Here is a 23,420-nt window from a genome sequence, read left to right as displayed (position 1 = left end):
ATGCTAAAATCTGTGGTTTATAAAAACCTACTAAGGAAGGAGGTAGTACTCGTTCAAAGAGACTTGATTAAAAAAAATCCATGCTTTAAGCCAGATAGATTTGACCATTGTGGTAGTTAAGCCCTCAGTAGAGGATAATGGACTTTATGTGTAACATAGAAATACCGAGTAGATATGATACAGTTGGTAACACCAACGTTAATTGACAGCACTGGTTTTCAGAAAAATCATTTTACTGATCAGTTAGCACTCAAGAGAACTAAAGATTGCAGGCTATCTGCAATCTTACAGCTAGGTGCTGTGCTGGTTTGTGTTCAGGATCACAGCCAGAAAGCCTAGGAACCTTCTCTTAAATGTTTTGCAGACCTCAACCATGCAAAATACCAGTAGAGATCCTTAGTAACATCTGGTATCCACATGATTTTTTTTTTTTTTTTTGATAGCAACAACTTCACAAGCCAAAAACCACCTCCCTTGTTAGAGATAATTGTATTTGTTCACCACTGACTTATCTACAACTTCTCTACAGCCAGGTAGGCCCAAACAATTTATTTTCTGAAAAYTGCAGGAGGGATTGAAGAAATGCTTTGTACACTATTACTGCCATAAAGCTTTGTGAAGCTGAATATTAGTTTAAGTCACAGGTATAGAGGAATTTCAGCTGCTTTATTCATTACTAATGGCAAGAGTTAATTTACTCTTTAAAAAATTGACAATTTTACTGGAATAATACATTTATTTTCCTATAAAATATTACTACTTTTTTTTTTATTTAAACATTTCCACTCCATGAGTGTTAAAAACTTTATGCTGAAGGCACTTTTTTTTATACCAGAGGCTTTCAATCTGTGTTCGATGGACTAATTCTAAGAGGTCAGACATGGTTGACTAAAATAAGTTTTTATATGAGCTACTCCACAAACTATGTAGATAAAAGTTTATAATAGGAAATGTATGAATCTGATAATCAAAAAAAAAAAGAAAAAAAAGACTAAAACCCACTGATTTCTACCATCAATTGGAAGTATAAGTACAACTTATAAATTGATGTGATCGCATTAGTCCCTGCCACATTAACAACAGTTTACTGGTCGAACAGACAGAGCAGTCTCCTTCAAGTCATTCCAGAGTCTCAATMTTACATGTTAATACAAAGCGAGAACAGCATGACAGACATCGGTCAAGAAAAAGAGAGAAAAAGACAACAAAAGGCAGCGTGTTGGGGAATAACATTGTCCTCTTTGACCAGTGATCAGCCTCTATCAGAACTGCCTAGGAGGTTGCTRAGCAAAAATAGCAGAAGTAGCCACAGTATAGGTGTTTCAAGGAAGAAAGTATTCCCGTTTCATACACTAGGTAAATGATGAGCTGTCAACTTYATCTTATTAAATTGTGCTTATTTTGGTACCTTGATCTCTTCCTCCCTTCCTCAACCTCAGGCTYTTGCAAGCACACTCAAAGTGTTTCAACATCACCTGGCAAATTCTGCTTCCTAATCCAGGCAGGTGCAYGCTAGTGTGTTCATGAGAACTATGCTAGTGTTTAAATTAAACACAGTTATACCCATTATTGCAAAACCTCATTTTGAGAACACTTCCTGTTTTCATTTCAGAGCTGTGTACGTTTTTTGGTTTTGTTTTGTTTTGTTTTTTTTTAAAAAAGGCCTGTCCCAGGGTCACAAAAGACTTCAGTGAGAAACAAACTTGAATTCCACAAAGCTCTTCCCCGAAATCTTTCGGATACTGGACCCAGAGGCTCACAAAAGGAGTATCAGCTACTCAGTCCAGAACTGTTACACCATGTAAACACATCTTTATTAACAATACCCAAGAGAGATTCCAAATTGATCTAAGGGCTTCTATTTTGTAAATGGGAGAGGAGGAAGAGAACATAAAATCTGATGTAATTGTTAATGTACACATAAGTATCCTAGGGAAAGCTGTTTCCCCTACCAACAGAATTTCAGAATAAAATCCCAGTGTTTCCACGTGTTTGATTTTTGGATGCTGAAAGGGGAAGCTTAATAGAAATCTGAGTGATGTTTGCCCTTTTTACCTTACAGTGAATGAAAACTGTGATTGTCATCTCCAATGTCTGGCTAATTACAGGCATTCAAGCATCAGAAATTAAACTGCAGTAAATCATGAGATTAGCTTAAAAATCACAGTATTTCCCAAATCACAAAGTACAATAAAGGTAAGTGGGACTGTCTGGATATTTCTCTTTAAACTCTTGTTCTTTTAACCTTTAGAGTTTTTCACTCTCCAAGTTGTTCTCCATAAGGCTGTATATTAGCCACTTCCTTAGATGAGTATATCTGGTATCTGAAAGGCAGGCTTCCTATGGGTGTAAAAGCTGCATATTAATCATTTAAGGTATGCAAATATTTACATTTTCAGGGTAGTTGATTTTTCCATTACAGGGACCCTTGATTCTGCAAAGATTTATTACACCTCCTACTTCCCTGTAAGTGCCCTATACGATTCAACTGAATTTCTCATGAGGATTTCTCATAGAGCATAAATTCAGTCACTGCAGGGGCAATGGCAGGGAGCATCGAGAGCAGGGTTGCACCATGAACCATGTTAGCACCCTGTCAGTGAGGGCACTGCCTCGGAGGGTCTGAACACAGCAGGCAGAGCAGGGTAGAGACAGCAACAGATCCCACTGACAGCCTCAGACGAGGCAAAATCATCAGCCAGCTCCAAGCTCCATCCAGAAAACAGAGCCAGAGGCAGGACTGGAGAAAAGACCACAACATAGGTCCATCCAGGAGGCAAGGTTAGAGACAGGTGTAGCTCAGGACTGAGTGCTCAAGCTTCAGCTGAAATGGGGCTCCCGGGCCTGTGGCAGAGGGCATGCAGGGGGTAAGGGTCTAAGCTGAGGCTGCCCAGGGCCATGAAGACCTATTAGTGCCCTTGRGGCCCTTACAGCTAGAGCCTGCACAGGGAAAAACCATGGGCAGGACCCTGGCCCCATGGAAACCAAAGACTATTGCCATTGACTTCTGAGAGGACCTAATGGGTATCTTTCTCTTCCAGGACATAGATCTCAAATGCCCCTGGGCCCTGTATCAAATAAATAAATAAAGGTGACAAAGTTAACCAAAGCAGTGCAACACTCAAAGCACCACAGACAGTCACAGCTGCTAAGGACATTAGCACTTTATCAACCACTAACAAAATAGGAATTGCTATTGTGCTTTTGGCCACTTTTGAAGCTTTCTTACAAGTGTAGCTGCCAATAGTGCCATGAGAGTGCTAACAGATTGTTATTTCATTTCAAGACTAATACTGAAATGTAGTAAATAAAGAGACATTTATGCAGTGCAATAAAGGCCAAAGAAAAGATTCCCTTTGCTTTGGGTAAGTTTTGGATCAAGAAGTGTATGCATCATTTTTATGTGCGAGAGTGATGTTGCCCTCTGGTGGGTAATTCACTTCTGGAGCAAAGCACTTGCTCTCGGGAATCTGTAGAAATTCARAGAGAAGCAGCTAGCTGCACTTTTAGATACCAGAATCTTTGAAAACACCAGGATATTTAGCTTTGCCAAACCCAGAGGAGGTAGGAGTGCACTGTTAGCCTCATTTTACAGGTGGAGACAAGAGGTACAGGAAAAATGCAATATTAATTCTCCTCTCTTTATARAATATAGCCCATTGACTTCCAGGGCAGAGCCAGCCCCTATCCAAGGTCATGTAGAAAATCTGTAACAAAGTAAAAAAAGAATCCATGTTTCATGACTCTAAAACCTTAACCACAGGATCAAAATTAAAAACAAACCCCAAATACTTACATTTAGTCCTGGAAGCCTCTAGACGCATCTCATTCTCCAGGTTGTGTCCAAATTAATTCTCACCTATTTCACTTACTTGTTTTTTCTCCTTTCATGGAATCTGATTTAATTTTTCTTAAGTAATAGATAGATTACCAGTGTCTGTATTATCAGTACCCTATTAAGAGCAGGAATTCAGCTCGATGCCATTGGGACGTTGTAACATTCCTATCTCATCAGCCATCAGCCTAAGGTCTAKGGAGTGAAATTTATCAAATTCCACTTTACAGTGTATCTGGAAGGATGATAAACATGATTAAAATTCATTTCACCAATAGAGTTGCTCATATGTATTTGATGTCCTTTTTTCCTTCGAATGGTGAGACAAATTGCACAGTTCCGTAAAATGAAATTCAGTCTTGGATTTTATACAACGTGCCCTGATAATACAAATCAATATTTTGACAAAACACATTTTTTCCTGAAGATGAAGTATAATGTGTAATGAAAAACACTTAAGTACTTTATAATTTATCCTGAGAGCAGAATGTATTTGCCCAAATGTCATACATCATACCATAGAAGACTAGGTGGACTATATAATCTATATTCCTTTAAAAAGCAAACTGCAGTGAGCACAATTAAATATTCAGAAAACATTTCAAATTAAGGATCCATGTGTAACCTTGTACAGACCCGCATTGCTCTACACAATTTAACTGCAAGGTCATACAGTTTTCCTCAAATGCACGTGTTTTCTAATCACTTCCATTTTCAATATCGAACACATTATCTTCTGCGTGTCAGCTTCTTTTTACCTTGGACCTCACAATACACGTTTTTATGTATAATACAGGGGAAACAAAAAAGAAGTGTGTGTGTGCACGCACGCATGTCTGTGCGTGCAGGGGGTTCTCTGGACCTTTCTTACCCTGTGTGAATCTTGCCCAATATCTCTATTGAACAAAGTGGTTTCCTCTGGAATTTCCACAGCCTTGAACTATTTGGCTATTCACCCCCTGAGAGCCTGCTCTCCTGGAGCCCTTGGCAGAAGCCTCTTGGACAGCAGTAGTGCAGAATGAAATTTAAAGGAGGAAAATTAACATGTGCAGGCCAGTTCCAAAATCCAATGTGGCCCAAATCCACCAAGAACATTTAGGAGCCCAGTTCTCATTCATTTCATAAGGAGATTGACACCCGCACGCCTTAAAGAGTCTTGGCATCAGGTACTAGCTGCAACCTGAAGTAAATGCATATGATTAGCAATTTGGCCATGCACTAAAATATGGACCAGATGAGATGAGGTTTAATGGGAAGATTCAGCAACTCACCGGACAAGACTCCATGATACACAAAATAGAGCAAGGTATATATTCTGCCTATTGAAGTTTGCCTATAGTTCCACATAATAACATGTCTTATTGCAGTTTCACTGCTCTCTCTTGGCCAAAACAGCCTGGCCTGAAGCCTTTCCAAGTAGTTTATCAGAATTCAAGTGCCCAGACCACAACCATTACACATGTGAACAGGACTTACTGAAGCCAAAACATGAGCACATTCAGGTGGTATACAAAGGCCTGTTACTAAAACATTTCCCACTTGAAATGTAATTGTTCTCCAGTTAGGAAGCAGTCATTGAAAAGCAGAATCCTACAGATGACACACTGAGTTTATGTTCACAGAAGGTTAATATATTTTCCATCCACAGTGAAACTGTTTGTAATTTATAGGTAAAAATTCAGCCCTGGTGTAAGCAAGTGCAATTCTTATTGATCTCAATAGGAGACGCGCTCATTTATAGCAGGGCTAGTTTTTGGCGTCATGTCTAGTTAGTACTAGAATGAATAATAGTACAAGACAGGGCATAGGTTCAGTACATACTGAAAGCTTTTGCATGTGAATATTAAAAAAGGCTGTTTCCACAATAGCAACAATTTTGGGTTGGAGAACACAACATGTGCCAATCTGAGTTGCATAATGCTTTGCACATCTCGGGGTTCGGTACTTTGAATAGTTCTATACTGAATAGCTTCTTAATCTCTCCAGTACAGTTACTGTATAGATCCTCTATCTAACAGAACGATGCAGCGCTTCGCTCAATAGATGCGCCTTGTATTCACTCTCAAAAGCACAGGCCATACTGTGGGAGAGAATGAGGCAGATCTTTGCTTGAAGAGCCCTGTGGCTCATGCTATTTTGGTATGAGAGTTTAAAGAAAAAAAGAAATCTCACTTTTTTTTTTTTTTTTTGCACATTTGGTTTTCATTTGTTTGAAACCGTTTTGTAGCCTAATAAAAAGACCTACAGTTTCATAAAAGGAAGTTAACTGGTTGTCTTTGGTCAGTAGGAGACTTTTTCATTTATTACTAGGTTATTTTAAGGGCATTACTGCAGTCTTCCCGTGAGCTCTGTTAGAAAACTGATTTGATTTAGAATCTTTTTTAATTACACTGAGTTTTATTAGAATGCCAAACGCCAGTGTGGAAACACTGGATCTCTAAGCCTTCCTTACTATACTGCTCTGGCCTGGAAGGGAGAGACGGGCTTGTAAGCCATTACACCATCCGTTGTCCACCTACCTCATGGCTGGCAGCAAGCATACCCAACAGAAACGCCGGCTCAGCGTGCCGGTGTTCCCATTCAAGCTCTCCTTCTATCAGCAGGAAGGTATCCAATTTACCAGTCCAGTTTCATCTTCTAGCAGGAAGAAACATGACAGTCTAATCTCACCTGCCAGCCCTCAGACCCAAAGGGAAGGCAATTTTCCTGTTTAACCTTGTGTTTTGGCAGGGGAACAGGAAGGAAGGAACGTGTCCWCTGCTGCCCTCCCACCAATAACACACAGACCTTAGGATGGCCGTAATCTACCCACAACGCCTGCCACCCTCAAAATACGTTAAGGAAGACTTTTCTGAATAAAATGATCATGGCACACAACTCAAGGGTAAAAAAACATGACTACTTCCACAGCACAAGGAAATATACATAYGCTATTCTCTAAATATGCTTATATTAATGATGTCTTCAATATAGCATGAACATGCCRCTACGTAAACATAAAATATTAGCAACTAACGTTCACTACATCAGTGTAATAGACGACAACAAATATATGGAAAGCCTAWTTTCCAAGGGCGCAGTTTAAAATTTTTTAGCCTATTCCCACATTTTTAATTAGATTTTTTTTCCATATAATACACAGTGTATCAATAAATTTCACTTTATAGTTATGACTGGAATGGCTATTCARTGTTGAGCTGGATTAATTCAAATGTATATCAGGGGACAAATCAMTGAGACCACAGCTCAGATAACGAGGCTAACAAACCTGGGGAGGTATATGAAAAGCTAAAGGCTTGCCCAGGGACCCCGTAACAGCGGGGTTTAGCCACTGAATCTACAGTCATAGATCGCTTTGCTCCTGCCTACTACTATGTAGACTGTAATGCTGCATCCTCAAATCTCATCCTATAAGGCAGTTTAACAGTGTCACCACTTCTTTCTGCAGCACACAAGAGAAGGCTAAAGAGATTTATTTACCTCCCAGGCAATATTCATGCCTTTGGGTCATATCAGGGTTGAGTCTTGAGGAGCACTGTAGTTCCAAAAATCCTGGAGCTGCTCTCAGATATACCTAGATGCTTAAAAATAAGCCCAAAAGAGATTTTGATATTCAAATTTCTTTCCTGGAATATTGGAGTCAATGGAAAGAAAAGGTCAGGAAGGACAGAAGAGAGATATTTTAGACGAAAAAATCAGAGCCTGTTTGCCTTAGTTTTTGTTGAGAATCTTTATTAGAGGATATTTTAGCTAAATAAGRAGGCAAATGAAATTCATGCCTCAATTCGAGACCTCCACTGAGTCAAGCATCCACAATCAGGCAAATTACATTTGATACTTCTCGGGTGAAAAAGGCAAGAAAGTTGGAACACAAGTGACAGAGGACTGTTAGTTTATTAGTTAGAGACAAGGAGCAGCATGGACCAAAAACCTACTCTTARCTTGCCTAGTACACTGAGGGTGAAGGAATATGCAGTAATACCGAGTTATGCAAATGAATATATCAGCTGAGGGCCTAAATCTCAGCAACTGGAAAACTGGGCAACCGAGACAATCAGTGCTCTTACCCTACTAGTGCTGCCAGCACATGTGAGCATGTTAAAGGATCTGAAATGGTCTTTTGGCCGAAATCTGCTGCAAAATGGTTCCTCTGGCTTGGAGCGAAAAACTCATGGCATGGATCTGAGCGAGATTTCTGTTTAAACATCATCTGCTATACCAAAAGGCCTGCTCCTTTTCCCGTCAAAGAGGATGGCGAATGAATTGCCTTCAGACAAGCAAGAACAAGGCTGATGCTTGCAGGCTTCCTTAAAATGAAGAAAAGCTCTGCTCCCAAGGCAAAATCAGGACTTTGTCTGACGTACTGACCATAGGACAAAAAGATGTTTTGCCTTGCTGGAAAATGGAAGCAATTTTTATAGGGACCAAGTTCCATATCTGATACATCCAGCCAGAGGTTTTTTTTAAAAAAGAAAAAAAAAGCACACGCATGTCAGCTATTGAATGATATTGTTTAAAGCTAGAAACTGCGAGCTGTTAGTCTTTAAAGAACAAGCAGACAGGCTAGAAATTCCACTGAGTGATTTATAAGCAGGTGAAAAAGAAAGTGGAAACTTCTGTGAATCTTGGTAATGATCCAGTTTAGAGCCTTAYTTTGATGGAGGGCTCCCTCTTCTGGATTTTGATTGAAGCATATTTCCTGGAGTTTGAATTCTGTTTTATTTTAAGCATAATTGAAAAGTATTTTCAACTAGAAAATTGAGCAAGAAAGGCACTTCTGCGTGCTCTCTTAAGCTGCTGGTCCCTCTGCTGTGGGCACGTTGGGGATCAGGGCTATGGGCAGCACATCCAATACCACCTGCCCCACACAGTGGGTCGAGATAACAGGAGTTGAAACACATCTTGACATTTTGATTTGTGTATTTAACGTAACAGATGTTCAAGACATCACGATTTTATTATTTTTTTTTTTAAATACACTTTCTAAATGTGAGGTTTGKGGAATTACATAATTAATAGTCTAGTTGGTGATAATTCCTGGGAACTCTATTTCCATACTAGAATGCCTTTGAGTTAAGCAGCCCCCCAAGAAGTGTCTATTTGGTGGGAAGCTCTCCAAAGATATGAAAAACATCCTTTTACTCCCTTATACAAATCAAAATAGTTTTATACAAAAAATCCCCTCCAATCCKGGGGGAGTTTCCACCCCCACAGGAATTCCTTCTGAAAACAGGCAATTCCTAAAAGGCAAGTGAAACTGCTAGAAATTGAAACTATATCTTCAAATAATTCACATTTCTTAAGAACAACAAGCTTTTTAGGCAGAAACCTACTCCAATGAAGATTTTCTTTTAATACAGCCAGAGCCTAATACCYCACTGCAAATACACTGGACTACAGCTACAGATAATTATCATGGCCAAAGGAGAATCTGTTATTTCAGGATAGGACAGGAATACAAATAAAATTGAGTTCTGCTGAAAATAATAGTAATAATAACCTATAGGGCTTCATGGCCTGAAAAGGAATAGGATCTCTCTGAGGATTTGATTTTGSAGAATGAATGCAACTCTGACTTTTATTTAAATAAAATAATAATCYAATTCCAAGTAAATAGTTTAAACTTAGCCATTATGGATACTATAATGCAGGATCTGACAAATACTGTATACTCCTTTATTAGAGACCTGTACTCTGTTCTTGCAGATACAATAYGGTACAACCTTTTGTCTACTAATAGTATTACTGCCCACAAGACAGCATTCAGTAGACTATTCTCTAGCTCTTTTTCTTGCAGATTAGCAAATAGCARTCAGTCCTGTCAGCATGAGGGGATTTTGATACAGGGCCAGTAAGATCTGCAAGTCTTTTACAGTGAGCTCAAAGAACCGTGCACAGGTCTTGGACCTCAGCTGCGAACCACCRACCACAGAAGCCCTGCTGGCACCAGATGCCTCCTTGCTCTAGGCACTCTACAGCCACATTGAAAGGAAGACTGCCAGTCCCAACAAGTTTGGCATTTAAAGAGATGGGATGCATAAAGGGTATGAGAAAAAACAGAAGGAAAGTGGGCTGCTTAATGTCAAGCAGTGGATCAGAAAAAGCCAGGAACAGAACATGGACTTCTTGGGGAAAAAGCTCAGTGCTCTCTGCACAGACTCACTGGTTTTACGTTGAGGCCACAGTCACAAAAGAGATCATAATACATCCACTGGAACACAAATACTTCAAGCTTACACATAAATTGATGTTTGGGGGAAGTTTCCCACATAACTGCCAGCACTACAAAAAATACATCCAAAGAACTAAAAGCCAAGTTCCTAGCTCCCTCATGTGTCATCACTATTAATAAAAAATCTTGCTGGCTTATTTTTTGCCCTCTGCTGAACTCTATGGCTGTAACTCAGAAAGAAATTGGCCCACGAATTTTTCTTAATTGTCATAGTAACCTGGTAGAAGGAGAAAGTCTGTACAGTACTCTGAATTCATAGGAGTTAGCCTTGCCAGGAGAAAGATCACAGTAGATTTGATCGGCATTATAAGAAAATGGCATTAGATTCTGAAGGAATAAAGAAACTAATTAATAAAGCCTACTGTTCTCTCACTAAAATGCTGTGAAGTTTGTAATAYATTAAAAATACTAGGTTGTTTTCAGACTCACACAACATGGCTATGTTACAACAGTAAATGTTTCTGAGCAACGAAAAGCTTTCGGTCCCCCCTCCTCCATGCACCTTAATTTATCTTTAATAGTTATCTTTAATAATCATCTTTTCTTTGAGCAGAATTGCACAATTCTCCCACCCTTCAAGCCCTAGCGCTTTGGTTCTCCCTTACTTCAGCGGGCCTGCCTGGGACTCAGACCCAGCAGTCAGCTTTCTCCAGAGCAATGACTGTCTTAACTATTTTTGACAAGCTCTGTGACACCAAGCATCGTTTATCTAGAACAAAAGCATTTAAGACAAAAYTCCTCTTAACAACAATAAAACAAACTAAATGGGCACGTGACAAATGTTTAACTACCCCACAGACAAAGTCTGAAAGGACTAGCTATCTGCAATTACTTTCTCTCAGGAAGTCTGCATCCACCTGTGTCTCAAGACAGTTTGTTTGCTGAGAAGGCCTCATAATTCACACCTTACAATAGAAATCATAGGCAATTCTTACTAACCAATAGCTCTTTCTACTGATAACTCCTGCCTCTAACCAAACTGAGTTTGTGATAAGAAATAGCATTTTGAAGATAGCATCCATTCCACATCACCTCTCTCAGAATCTGTTGAGCTGCTTTCCCCACTTCCCCTATCCAAAAATGGCCAGGGCACTGACGTGGGAAAATCCCATACCACATCCATAAATTTTTTTACAGCTCAGGATTTTTGTCATTATTTTTCCTGATAAATATATAGTAGCTCCATTCTGCCGCAGACATATATATCTGATTTGAGAATGCAGTATGGGGTTCTTTTGCTGGCAAAAGACTTCAGACTAGCTTTCTTTTTCAGAGGTCCCACTAGCTGTGAGAACAGCTGTTGAGGCATACCTTAATCCTTGCAAGATTCCCATTAGCTGTAAGAGCACATCAGAGAATAGGTTCTTATTCATTCCTAGCCTCTTCATACATCCTCCTGCTTCCTTACAGGTATTAATAGCTATTCCCATTCCCACTTTTTCCTCTATAGTCTTTGTCGCACTCATTTACTCCATTACTTTCGCTGTACTCTCCTGAGGCGTCCTGGGGTATATTACAGGCATTGTACTGGGACACAGGCAAGCCGCTTCACTGAATATTTACAGTGGAGGCAGTGGTCTTTGCTGGCCCAGACTAAATCTTCCTATTCCTCAGATCACACAACAGTCAAAATGCATTTAAGAAATATGTGAAGGGGTTCAACCTGAACTAGAAGGACACCTAGCAATTCACCTGTTCGTGAATAGCTTGGAAGGGAAACCTCCTAATTTTTATAAAAGCAATCCTTATCAGTCATTCATGCTATTTTCAAAAGTGTGGGGTCTGTGGCCAACAGGAATTTAATCTTTATCATCAGACTGACAGTATTAGCACATACCTACACAGCTATAATATCCTCTCTGCTGCTTAGAGACTTTGCCCTGTTCTACTCTTTACTCATTTGCTTCAGCAGCACATTAACAGCAGCAAGCTGGAGAGCTGGGAACACTTTGCAACCTTTTTCTTTTTACATGCTGCATACCCAGCATCACCAAAAGATACCAGTCAAACCTCCATTATGGCCCTTACCACCATCTGTACCTACAAATGATGGTTGTCATGACCCCAGAGCACCACAGCAAGGTCATCTCTATCAACTTTGCAACAATTCTAGATTTGAAATAATTTTCCAAATTACTATTTTATAAAATATGACAAAAGGTAGTCAGTTTGTAGGGTTTTTTTCCTTATTCAAAAGATTTGCCAATACTACAAGAGCTGAAGACATGCTACAGATTATTCACAGGAGTAAATAGGGCTGTTCTTAATAATACTGGCTCTCACTTACTGCAACCCTACAACCAGCAAACTGTCTGCTATTTTATGGTCCCAAAAGCAAAGCCAGAACAGGACACAGAAACCAACAAGAACAAACCTGATCCTGTGAAATGGCAGAGTCTGGGGATATCAGAACACTGAGAAACACAAGGCCAATTTAATGAAGGTATGGGGACCAAATGGGGCAAGAGGTGGAAACAGTAAGAAGTCATTGCAATAGATACATATTTGAATATGAGGCTTGACTGTAACCTTGAAAACATCTAGATATTGGAAGCCTTAAAAGAACAAAATGAAAAACAAGGCAGAACATATGTTTGAGTACATGCCAGGATTTTTGAAGGTCTGATTTATGATCTTTGGACAAAGGGGGCTCAAAATCCTATGGTCAGTTCTATATGTACCACCCACACTAAGTCAGGTATTCACATGTTGCATGGTATCATGAAAATGGAATTGGCTTCACCATATTCCTTTGTGATCAAGGGAGCATTAGGTCAGCATCAACCTGACTTTCCCCCACCCTCTTTCATTGGCCATCAGCCAATAGAGAATTCACTTAGCAATTCGCCTCCTGCACAGGAGAGAAAAATGAAAGACAAAAAAACATGGACTACTGTACGACCGCCAGAAAAAAAGCTAAAGGTACATACAAATACAATGAAATTTGCTAAGTCTCCCACAATAGATTCTTCAGCTTGTGGCCTTAAGAATTTGAAACATATAATGCACATTCATTCCATGGACAAGACTCAGGCACAGGAGAAATATCCAGAGTCATAAAATATAACATTTTGAAGGGACACACACTTTCCATTTCCAACCTCAGCATTGAAGAGTAGTGGGCAGAAATCTCAATAATAAAGTAGAACGTGGATGGACTTTCATTTTTCTCAGAAAAGAATACCTCTAGTTCTAGAGAGAAAGGCTAATTTTTGCATCTCTGCTGTGATCTCAACTTTGCAGAACCCTTCCACTGCTTGCRGCAAGCATACCATTTCTTAAAAAGATGCATGCTCTTTCTCACAGTTCATGTATTGGTATGGTTGGATCAGTGGATGAACCTGGCATTCAACTCCAGAGCTAATCCCAGAAGGGGCTCCCTAGCCTCCTTCATCAGGCTGTGAAATATTTCCCTTACTGAATTGCCCCTTACCATATTTGTGTACACTGAATTAATTCAGTCAAGGACCTCAGCATGCTCTATAGTAGCTAACAAGATTGGACTTACTGTTTTCAATCCTTGTCAAGGTTGGTAGTGCCACCCTTTAATTCTTATTATAATGGAAAGAAAATAAAGTTTCCCAGGCAGGCTGCAAAATGCAAGCTCACCAAAACATTAAACAACCATAATCATCTTTAGTTCCCTTACAGTGGCCTATTAACCACCCAAACTGTTGGGAATCAGTGCTTCCATGCCCTAGCCCTGAAACTCTGTGCCTAGCCACTCCACTGCTTTCTGACAGCCTGCTGAATCCCTTTCAGGCAGCGAGGCCAGACCATCTCCTCCAGTTGTTTCAATATCGCTGCTCACCTCACACAGTTAGACTTTGAGCTGGGTGTATGAGAAGTGCTTAGAGCTTAGAAGGGAGATGCACTCTCTCTTCTTYGCACTGCCCTGCATGCTATTCCCAGGAGTTCAGATCTTGGATCTTTCACCTTCCAACTTGGCCTCCCAAATGGTTATTTCCAACCTCTYCCYATCTCAGCTCTTTCTGACATGGGGACTCAGGTGGGGGTTTTCTTTGGAGGGASAGGGAGGGAGGGAGATCTCTTATTTGGTCATCTATGCCCTTTCCTTTGATATTCCTCCCAATCCTGATCCAAATTACCTTTCTAAACTCTCAGACAGTTGCTCTCAGTTCACTTCCCTGAACCTCCAGGTTGAAGTCAGAAGGTGGATGCACAAGACCTATCAGTGGATCTCCAACTTGAGAACAGAGTAAAGTTCAACTGACTCACATTGCTTAGTTCTGCTGAAATATCCATGAGCTGATCTTTCGAAAGGAGAGTGACAGCGAAGGTAAACTTTGGGAACTGGGCACCTTTTGGAGAGCACGGAGTAAAATAGGAAAGGACGTAAAGAGTTTCTAATAAATCTGAAAGGAGAAAGAGAGGAAGTCTCTACTAGCTTGTATAAACACCTAGTTTGCAAACAGATAAGAACTACAAGCACCGCAGCATATCACCAGGATCTTTTTTCCTTTTATAGATACTAATTACAGAATGTTTCCTGAAAGCTTCTAAAAACCTCTCTTCTTAATATCTAAAGTATTTGATCCACATGGGCCTAGTTCATAAAGGACAACTCTATAGAAGCAGTACTGAACAGTATTGAATGCAAATCAACAAGAGCAAGAAAACTGTCTTTTCCTGAAGCCTATCTTTTGATTGTATTTGCTTGACACAGTGTGCAATTTGAACATGCAGCTAATGCAACTTCATGGATACTGTTGCTTGTTTGGGCAGCTCCATTTTCCATGTCCTACCTCTGTGCTCCCACCACCTTGATGGCACTGGCAGTTTTCTGTCTGTTCAGTTCTCTGAACTGGCTCAACAGAGGATCAGATGATCTTGCACTAAGGCAAGGGTAAGAAATACATGATGATGATGATGATGATCAGAAACAGGAAAAACAGGATTGCCCCTTTTGGAGTACCTTCTTGTTGTATCACCTTACAAGCATATTATGAGACCAAATTTTGAGTCCCATTACAATGTTTGGGTGTTTGAGATATGTTTTGTAAAACCAAGAATGGAATTTTTCCRAACTATTTTATGGAAGTTTAAATGATGTTTTTAAAGCTCTGCTAGAATGCAAGTTTTGATTTACCACCTCCCAAAAATCCTGCCATAAGACCTTCCATACCACTTCCCAGTTAGCAAACGTGGCAGCTCTAGAGGTCAGTGTAGTATCAAAAATAATTATTAAAAAAGTCCTTGATTTGACTGTTCTATGCATATGGTGAACTTTACTGAGAAATGCTTGCAACAACCGCATTGTTGGTAAATTTTCACAGAAACAAGATACGTAGCTTTCTTCTCACCTCTGTAATATGAAAAAGATTTAAGGGTGGTGTCAAATAACTTCCACTACATGATACTGTAGAGGAAGTGAGGTTTGTGAAACATGTACTGGTAGACAAATATTAGAAGCACGTATTCTAACCTATTTGCTCAAGTTAAATGGCCATTACTATTAATATAAAGGTGCCATTAACACAATGTCTAGGAGTCGGATCCTGAAGCCTTTATTACCCCTTGTTTTGTTCTTATTCAGGAAGATGTCCAATTAATTTTTCAAGTTCCCAGATTTTTCTTTGTGCATAATTCTGGAAAAAGTAGAACGCTATTCATGTTTTGGCCCCAAAAGAATGGGTCCAGTTGTAGATAGGAAAGTCTTCCTGAACAACTGCAAGGAAAAATGGTCCAGGATTACAGCCAATTAAACATTTGGATGACAAACCTGAATTCATGAGGGACTCCAGAACTCCCACTGAAGTCAGTGAACTGGGCACAGTCGCTAGACAGTGGCCCTCCAGAAGACAACTTTGTGCTTGATTTTTGTTRCCGGTATTAATTTGTTCAGCAAAGAGCAATTGTTCAAAACCATCTGCAGTTTCAATGTTCTCTTGGTGCTTCTGAGGAARAAGTTTTTGATAAGTCTTCCAGCATGGGCAGGATTCACAGCACAGCTTAAGCACATTAAGTAATTACTGCAGTCTAAAAATTACCGACATCAATGAAATAAGCAAACTACACTCAATCTTTGACTGCAAGCTTTGGTAGGTACAGTACTTAGTTCCCAATCAGTTGTTAACAGTTGCTAACAACTCGTAACAGATATAGCCAGGACCGCCAAATGCAAACCTAAGTGTCAGTGAGCCATGACACATCGACCTATCATGTTACCTAAAGTATCATCCTTATAAACAGCTTTAAGTCACCTTTTATGTATATGTGACGAAGTGGAACAGTGTCAATACAGTAAATGCAAACAGCACAATCTTCCATTAAAGCAATCACACACTCAGACACAAAATCCAGGGCTCAAGAGACCTCATGCAAATCTGAAAGAGTCCCTGGGGGATTTCGGTTTGATGAGAAATACATATAAATATTATAAGTTGTGACAGATATAATCTCACTCCAACATTTTCCATTTTATTTAAAAGGAAAGCTACCTATTTCGTTCAGCCCCACAGTCTGGAAGTTCCAAAGATAAAAGGAYCTCTCAGCAGGAGCAAACTGCAAAATGTATTTGAAAATAAATTCATAAYGACAATCGGCATTAAAGAATTTATTTTCAAATACATTTCACTGCCTGTTCATGCTGAGAGGTACTTTTATCTTTTGAACTAGGTGCTGCAAGGCTGAACAGAAATGAAGACAGTTTCCTCTTAACTCTTTTAGTACCACACAAATAGCAGAATCCAGCAGAACCGGAATTCCTTTTAAAGTACTTATACACTACAATAGGCAAATATCACATTATAGGGGCTCAGTTTCTAGTCTTGGGAAAAAAGAAGCAGATAAGCACAGTTTTCCTGTCCAAACAACTGGCACCTGCATTCAAGTCAAAGAATATTTATTCCTTAATATAGATCTTGAATACTTTTTCTCAATAGAAACCCCTATTGCCCTTCTAGTTAGCCTCATATCACAATAGCTTTATCAACTAAACAAGCGTACTAACTTAGGGCCAAAGTTTCTGGTCTCCCTGGTGGGAATTAGCATCTCATTGCAAACAGCTCCTCTGTTGACAAGGGAAAGGTGAGTTCATTCCCCATTTTTGACATCCTTTCTGCTTTTTCTGCCTTGATCCTCATTCCAAGCAAGTCTCTTCTAAGGTCACAATCACTTAACATAAAACCAGATCACTGGGTTTCCTTTTTCAGCCAGATAGTTCCCTGGCTTGCCTGCCTACACAGCCAAAAAAGTCTCACAAAGGCAAAAGTTAGATGGTGGGAACAAGCAGTCAGGCACAGAATCACAGAATGCTTGAAGTTGGAAAGAACCTTTTGAGATCACCTAGTCCAACCCTCCTACTTAAGCAGGGTCACCTAGAGCAGGTTGCCCAGGACCATGTCAAGACAGCTTTGAAACATCACCCAGGATGGAGACTCCACAACCTCTCTGGGCAACCTGGTCCAGTGCTCAGCCATTCTCACAGTAAAAAAGCTTTTTCTTGTATTCAGACAGACCTTCCTGTGTTTCAGCTTGTGCCTGTTTCCTCTCATCCTGTCACTGGGCACCACTGAAAAGAGTCTGGCCCCATTCTCTTGACACCCTTCCTTCAGTACTTGTACACATTGATAAGATCCCCTCCCTCAGTCTTCCCTTCTCTAGTCTAAGCAGTCCCAACTCTGTCAGCCTCTCCTTGTATGACAGACTCCAGTCCATGTTTTTCTTGTACTGGGGAGCCCAGAACTGGACACAGCACTCTAGATGCAGCCCCACCAGGACTGAGTAGAGGGCAAGGGGTCACCTCCCTCAACCTGATGGCAATGCTCTGCCTTATGCAGGCCAGGATACCACTGATCTTCTTTGACATAAGGGCACATTGCTGGCTCATGGTTAACTTGTCCACCAGGATTGCTAGGTCTTTCTCCACAGAGCTGCTTTCCAGCAGGTTAGCCCTAGCCTGTACTGGTGCACTGGATTATTTCTCTCCAGGTGCAGGATGTCACACTTGATGAGGTTCCTCTCTGCCCATCTCTCCAACCTGTCAAGGTCCCTCTGAATGGCAGCACAGTGTTCTAGTGTATCAGCCACTTCTCCTCTGTTTTTTATCATCAGTGAACTTGCTGAGGGTGCAYTCTGTCCCACATTTCCCACAGAGATGTGAAGAAGAGTTATTGGCAGCATTGTGGTTTTATATTGAATTTAAAATGTAACTGCATAACTACAGCATAACACATAAGCATTAAAGTTCCAACACCAGAATGTTAGAACCTAATGAAAGTTGAGATCYGGAGGAATATACATCACCTAGGAGTATTAAACAGTAGAGGTTGCACTGCAGTGTGAATCACCCCATTTTTTCTATTCCTGGCCTCTCACTGATGTTATATAGAAAGACTAGACATAACCAGACATGGGAGAACAAGGGCCCCAGAGAGACAAAACTGTTCTCAGTGCCACTTGAGTTAAGAGGCTGTCTAATGTAACCCTCTCCCTGTGAAAAACTCCATTCCCTTTCCTCAGAGGGCAGAATGAGGAGAAATGGAAATCATCTGAAGACAGGACATAGTAGCAGAAACTGCAAAAAGAAGAAATTCTGAAATACTCATTTTTTTCTAGCCTGCTCTGTCTCCAGACTACAAAAGAAGATACAAGAAATATGTTTGGAAAAGATTTTCTGGATCATTGCATCTAGCCTCATCTTATCACAGTAATAAAATCCCTTTCATACATCTACCATGTTCCATCTTAGAAAGTCTGTTCTTTTAGTTTCATCACTCCCTTTTCAAGGCTCCTGCAGAATTGTGCTCCTCTTTTTTCCAGCCTAAATGTATGCAAAGCTATTTGTGCTTGTGCCAGCACTTAAGTGGCTCTTCTTCTGTGGCATTTACCCTCCTGATGTGTTCTTTAGTAGTAAACAGATCACCTCCTAGCCTTTATTTGCCAGGCTGAACAACATCTCCTAGTCTCTTCTAACAAGATTGACTCTTTAGCCCCTGATGTGCCTGGACAATCAGGAACTCAGGGAATTAGAAAACCTGCTGCTGACTTATGGCCTCCCTGGACTGAGTGTATAGACAGGAAGGCCTTTCCAGGGAGCCACAAGAGTCCAGGCTGGCAGYAAACCAAGCAGGCTAGCCAGACTCTCTCCCTGGTTCCTTTCAAACATTTTGACAGAATAACATAGGAGTGTGGAATGGTTCGGTGCCAGCAAATCAATATTTTCCAGTGGGAAAGCATTCTATCTAAAAAACCTCAGCTAGCTCCACAAAAATGTAAGTGCCTCTCTAATATTTAAGGAACTTCAGATAAGAGGGAGTGAAATTTATGAGCAGTATAATCCTCCTCTTCTAATAACTATAAGGAAACAGCAACAGAATCATTTAAAGAATCAAAATTGATACAACCAGTATTTATATTTAAGGCAGGAACTAGCACCAGTGATCCCATTACAAGTCTTACGCCTAATCAAACCAGAGCCTGACAGAAACAGAAAAACCTCACCATTGTGCAGAACTTATTACATTAGCATAGCGTTTTCAGTAGTCTTCCCCAGAGACGATCACTGACTTCTTTAGAGAAAGATTTCTTTCTCCCCCATCAAAATTCTTTCTTGAAATATATCAATTTTAGTACCAGTCAAAGCAATGATTTGAAAGTGGAGGTCCTGCATCTCAAGAATATCATGACTAGAAGGCAAGTCTCTCACCTATGTGCTGATAGTGGCAAAGGTTAAAAGTACTTCTGTTCATTCTGGTGCACTCATTATGGGTCACCAAGGTCTCATAAAATGCACATTCAATATATGTGCAAACTACACCTCTGATGGATTATACATCCATCACACCTAGCCAATCCTGCATTCAAAGACAAACAGTACACCTCACAACTGCTAATGGAGCAGGATCCAGGGATATCTGAACCCACATCTTAGACCAGAATCAAGATGCTACAGAACTGCTTGATCCAGTAGCTGTTGTGCTCAAGGGCTAGTGATATGGAAAACTTACCAACAGTGACATCAACAAAAAAGCTGGAGCAAAGTCATATGCCAAAAACAGAACTCAGTTTACTAGCATGATATTTACCTCAAGAGGAGTATTTCAGAAGGTGTAGAAAACAACTTCTTTGCTCACATAAGCTTAGAAAAGGCATGAAGTAACAGCTCTAGCATTGCTCTCAGCTGCTCTTATCAAAGTTCATAACATAGCTTCCACTGGCTTTAGTAGCACAGAATCCTAAAAGGAAAGAGAAAATTTTATAATAAAGCATGAATCACTCAGTACAAGCCCTGTTGTACATGAAATCTATGACTTTATCACATTACTCAAACCACTTCTAAAGCATATAATAATATTTTGAGGAACATTTCTATTTCTTCTCTGTCCTTGCAGACAGTGCTGCTGTTTTGTATTAACATTGCTGGCACTCAGTTTGTCACACAAAAGTTTCAAAATGCACGAAGCTTCTATAACTCTCGATCTTTTTTAAAAAAATATGAGAAGAGAATTGGAATATCATTTTGCATTGCATATTCCACATTTGGCTGAGATGCATTCTCCATGGCTCCCTCAGAAGAGCTGAGGTGCCTCTACAGAGCACTGTGTCCTCTTCTGAAAACCTGCTGGAATCAGCATATTACAGTGCTTCCAGAAATACTTGGCTAATCCCCCAGGCAGAACACCCTGACAGAACAGGCAAGCTCTGACATCTATGCCTTAAGTCACCTACATTTCCATTGGTCTCTCCCTGCACAAAGCACCCCACTTCAGAAAGGATCCCAAAGGCAGTGGGAATACATGACATTACAGGGTCAAATATGCTGTTTGGTAAACAGAAACTCTCAAAGGTTGTGTAGGAGCACATTATCTGTAGGTGACCATCTCTGCCCTCTTGCAGAAAGCCTAGAGTCTGATTTTTTCAGATAAGAAAATATTTTTATCCACTCCATCCCGGCAAAGTTCAGAGGAACTTCTCCCCTTCAGTAATCTGATCTCCTTCAGGTGACTCTCAGTGGAAGGGAGACTAAGGCTGTCCTGTGAGAGAGTGCATCTAAACATGAATTTAGAAAAGTCACTGGAAAGGCAAACACTCAAAGGAAGTTGAGAAAGGGCATGCTGGTGGTGAGACACTAAAGATTACAGAACAAGAATACATAGAAAGGCATGGAAATTATCAGGTCTGTAAAAACAAAAAATCTAAACCTGCAAGTTTTACCAAACACACTAAAACAAAAATAAAAAATATTTTTTAAAAAAAGAAAAGCTGCATCAGCTAATCCCACTTGTCTGTCTTTCCCCAGAAGAATCCCACTGCAAACTGCATTTCTGCTTTTCTGGCTCAGATTCCTTCACCTGCCTTCAACTGCCCATTCCTGACATTTTCAGTAATTATGGAGAAGACCAGGAGTTGCATGAGAGTTTTCATTAAAATGATGAGGCTTAGGGGGAAGCTCTGCGTGTGCCTCTGACTGCTGTAACTAGGCAGTCAACAGCGCTCTCTGTCCAGTGCTGCCAAATGCATGAGAATCAGAACCTGTGCAGGGGCTCTTCTGAGATCGCATTGCTGAGTTTAGCCTAAAACTGCCACCATTAGCTTCATTCGGACTAATTTCTCCTTATGCGGCTTAAGGAAAGAGGGCATCTATAATCCACAGATTAAGTCGACGTTTTCCAGTAAGTTAGGCACAGAGAGATGAKATCAGCTGGGCTGACCCAGCAGCTCACTTGCACTGGAACATCTTCATTTACGGCCATGAGCCCTCACTGCTTCCATTCATCAGCTCCAGTGTTCATCTGATCTCCTAATGAGGAGATCTAATTCTTTAATCCAGCATGAAATAAAAGTTTTCTACCATGTAAATGAGCTGAATCAGTTCCCCAGAAGGCATACAATCACTAYAGGTAACACAAAAGATAGGAGGGGAGCACAGAGCAGGGAGCACAAGGAAAGAAGGAATCAAGACTGCCTTTTTGGGTAACATCAAGATGCTCAGGCAGCTCCTCCCTTTCTTTATTTGTTTGAATGATCTTTTACTATTTTACCTAGGCACAATCCAGGGAACTCTCAACTCAATTAGATTTAAGTTATATTAAACAATTAGATTTAAGTTATATGCCTCTCAAACTGAAATAGGGGCACCCATAAGGGTTTTTAATCTCAGTAAGTTGTAAGAATTTGAATTTACATCCAAAAATGCAACATTTGCTTACATGTCCACAGCTAGAGCTCCCCTCAAATAAGAGCTAGGATTAGTGAAKAATCAGGCAGTTAGTCTTTCATTTTTAATTCACTCTCTCAGTTTATATTACAATAAATTGGAAATCAAAAGCAAGCATCTGAGCAATTTGGAAGCCTTCTTTAGACGGATCAAGGGCTGGACAGCTTCACTGTTTCCAGCTTACCATGTTCCTATGAGCAGAGGCATTGACCATAAAAAGCAGGTATAAACCACATTCTCCATCCTGACAGCTTTAGAGCAGTTGCCTCATATTTATCTAAAGCATTTTTGTTACATACATTAGTTTTACAGTGCCTGGTTATTAGATAGATAGCACACAGTCCTCTTTGGAAGCTGCATAAAGCATTCTTAGGAGGTGGCCATTTTAATAAACAAAATTAAGATTATTATCTTCTACACATCAAAATGGCTCGAAGGGGCTTAAAGTTGCCTTACTTGGGCTTTACTGCATATTCTCATACAGGGGACCTTGGAGTTGACACAGCCATTACCTTTCAATTCCTTCTGGCACACAATACTTGCCACAAATAGAAAATGACCTTATCTACTTGGCACAAACTTGTCTTCCAGAACTTGTATCTAATGCCCATACAGAAAGACTCAACAACCCTCAAAGAGCACAAACCACAAACACAGCTAAAACTTCCCTTTTAGCCTTCCATACACATCAAACCTCACTACAGGGCTTCTTTATCCTCCCTCTGATAAAAGACAGGCCTCAACTTTTTTATGGCTAAAGTGTGGACAACAGGATCTTGCCCTTCCTGAGCTATTCTATATTGAAATGTGTATGTGACCTACAAAGAAAACACACCCAAAACACCAGTTCCTTCTGACCTACCGCAGGTATCTTAACTTTCCMTAGCATCTTTCTCTCCCATGACCTCCTTCACCTCACTTTCATTGCTATTTTTGTTGCATCTCTGGAAAAAATGAGATAAATACAACAGAGACATCCCCAAGAGGCAGCTAGATATGATTCTTACAGTCTTGTCTGTGTCTYAGTATTCCCAAGTGTGAAGTGAGAAAAAGAGTTATTCACCTTTGGAAATTACGCTTGGCTTCCGGGGAAAAAAGTGGYTGGGACCCAAGTAGTGCTGGAACGCTGGCCTGAAGCAGAGAACACTGAACGTTATTCCAAACAATTATAT

The sequence above is a fragment of the Rhea americana genome, unplaced genomic scaffold (assembly GCF_003343005.1).
Source record: "Rhea americana isolate MKP2758 unplaced genomic scaffold, rheAme1 scaffold_62, whole genome shotgun sequence".
Lineage (NCBI taxonomy): Eukaryota > Metazoa > Chordata > Aves > Rheiformes > Rheidae > Rhea > Rhea americana.
Note: the sequence above shows the minus strand (reverse complement) of the source record.